We start from the raw sequence: 3,209 nt of genomic DNA on the forward strand, positions 1-3,209 counted from the left end.
CATGAAGTTCATTTCCTAATGTCTCATGATACAGAGTAACATCAGGCCAATGATGCATTCTGCTTCATTGTTTTATACCTGAATTTACACGTTATATACAGGACAAGGTCCTCAGTGACCTGACAGATGAGCTATTGGTCTTACTAGAAGTTTTTGCTTCAAACAGAGCAGGGTACAAGCCCCTAGCTATTCAACCAGGTCAATTAGAGGGGAGAAGACTATTTCCTATGTTCCCAATTAGATGGATCTGGTCTATTACAAAGCAGCCTAAACTTTCAACAGAGCAGCAGCCAGGAGGCATAACAAAGGTAATTAAAGCACAGGACTAAGAAAGAGCAAGGCACTGGTCCTTCTCCTAGTCACTCAGTGGCATGTGCAGGACTTGGTTCTGTATCTTTTATGCCAGGGTGCATAAAAGCATGATAGAATAGTAGTCAAAGCCTCTGTCAGCAGTCAAAGCAGCCCCTTCTATGTCTGTCATAGCAACACTTCCATCGCTGCTCTCAGCTATATGGACCAACTCCTCCTGAAAGTGACCAACTCCAGAACAGAAAGTGCAAAGAAAATTCAGAGTAGGTCTAATGTATATTTGGCTTTCAGCCCTCTGTGAATTTGAAACTCATTAGTTCTTGTCATTTTGGTTTAAAGGCCAGTACTTCTTTTTCAGTGGAAAAGGAAACATACACTTCCCTTTTGTTACTTGCACAAAGCCAGTTCATAGCTGCATCAGCCACATTTATTTGTAGAATGAATTGTTTTGCAACACTAGAGATTCAAAATACCATTCATTTGCATAAAATATCTGAACCTCTACAAGGTTAAGGGTGCATCACATCTAGTAAGGGGAGAGGGTGTTTACTCTTTATTGAACAAGTGGTATGGAAGACCATGGTCAGTGAGTTTATTATGAAGACTGGAGTGCAACTGGGACATCAGCAACTTCAAATATACATTTCCTGTTGTTGGGTTCTTGCAGTACCAGCATTTTTATAAAGCAAGCTTGGCATACCTATACAATATCCCAATGCATATAGCTCATTTGTTTACAGTAAATTAACCAACAGGATATTTCCAACATCCTTGAACTTTTTACAGAATTTTCTATGCCACTTAACCCCAGCATACAAACCTAGATTCTGATGGCTTTTGATCTAATTCTGAAGTAAGCACTTAAAAGCATTCTCTAACCATAAGGATGATCCGTCCTAACCACTTCCTAATAGGAAGAATACATTTGTTGGACATCTACAGAATCAACCTCTGTGTCTGAATGTGCTTCCCTTCAGACTCCAAGGAATATTATATTTGGTGTCAGCTTAGCAAGAGTAAAAACATGAGAAGTTTGGTTTTTCAGTTTGGTTTAGTACCTTAGTAGTGGTACACAGAGACAAATACGTGAAAGATTGATATTATTGAAAACAAACACTAGATAATAAGCACATGTTATTTAGATCAACAAAGGCTTGGTAAATTCTGCGTGGAATGTAGGAAAAGATGAAGAATAGTGTACACAGTTTCTGTGATACCCAGCAAGGCCTATGAAAGACCAGACTTCTTAGTTGGAGGTGTGGGAAAATGTCATAGATTTTGCACTTAGCTTGTTTGGGGTCTAATCTACCTATCATTTAGCAGTCACACCTGGCAGCATGTTTCCCTTTCTTCAGTGGTACAGTCTACCGGGTTTTTTATTAGTTTAGCACCATTCAGTGAATGTCACTGAATTCTGGATATAATTCCATCTAATAACCCACCATGGGCTGCTACAATGTGTGGTTTATATCTCCTATTACAATTACTTAGGCTGAACATTAAGATGGAGACTGAAAGCTCTTCAAGCCAGGGAAACTTATCTTATTCTCTGCTTGTAAAGTGCCATGGAAATTTTTGCTGCTATATACATGATTAAGAAATCACATTAATTAATTATAAGAATAAATCAAACCTGGAAGCCAATAAAGTACAACTTTTATTGAACTCAGTGGGAGTTGGTTTATGTGAGGAGAGAAAAGACCAAGCAAGGATTTCAGGATTTGCACATCAACTGATGGGCAGCTTGCAAAAGCTATTCAGCAGCCAGGTCCTGTGACAGTGCTCAAGGGATGCCAGATCCCAAGATGCTGCTTGAGTCCCTCCTGGGATCACTGCATCTTGCTGCAAAAACCCTCATACCTCTCCCCACCCAGGCCCTTGCTTACCCTCACACCTGCTGCTGGAGCTGGGCTCCCCAACCTAAGTCTCTCCACACATACTACCTCTCCAGTCCAGTATGAGTGGGAGAAAAGAGGTTCAGGCAGAGAGGATAGGAGAGCCAGAACCTTCCCATGGGTCCCCACTGACTTAAGTGGGATTCAGATCAGACTTTTTATTTTTTGCCTTCACTCTTTATTGGCATGAGTTGGAAAGTTCTACATTAACTACACAACCACAAACTTAATTTTGGGGAAGCAAGTGCTTTCTAAAAATTCCTTCTGTATGTCACAGTTGTGTTTTTACTTTCAAGCTTTCTTTTCCTATGCAGAGGTCCCTAACGTTCAAATAGGACTTCTCCCCTGGGACAGTTTATCTTGGCTAAAGATTTTGCATAGAATCCATAAATCCAGACATCCTCCTTAAACTCAGTTGATGTTTTGCTTCCACAGATAGATTTTCTTGGCATGTTGCCCACTTTTTACCACTTATGACAAGAATATTAATCACCCTCCACATGTTGTGCACCGCATCATTAGTGTGTATCGTAAATCATCCAAAGACACCTTTACATCTGGTTAGCACTGCACCCAAGGGCATCAAGCACTTCTCAGCCTGCATAGACATCTCTTGCTCACTCATACATTGTGCTTTGACTGTTTTTTTTCGGGAACCTGTATACATCAATCACCTGTCAGTCAAAAGCTGTTCCATGCCTTTCCAGTTAATGAGCTTTATTTAACAGGTCTATCAGTCCTCCCTGCCTAGAAAGATGGCAACCAATCATACAGCCTGAAAAAGTAATGGAGTATGTGTTGAGTGAAAGAAAAATAGTAGAAATCTTACTTAACACTATCTGAGTTACAGACAGGAAGGAATTTTGAGAGGCTGTAAGTTGCCCTACTGGGACTCTGCTACAAGAAGGTAGATACTATCTTAAATGTATTAGGATTTTCTTAGAGGGCTCTTCCAGATAATTTTATTTCAGAACAGAATAGATAATGAGATTTCCATCCTTTGAA

Source organism: Alligator sinensis, unplaced genomic scaffold (genome assembly GCF_000455745.1).
Source record: "Alligator sinensis unplaced genomic scaffold, ASM45574v1 scaffold165_2, whole genome shotgun sequence".
Classification (NCBI taxonomy): Eukaryota; Metazoa; Chordata; order Crocodylia; family Alligatoridae; genus Alligator; species Alligator sinensis.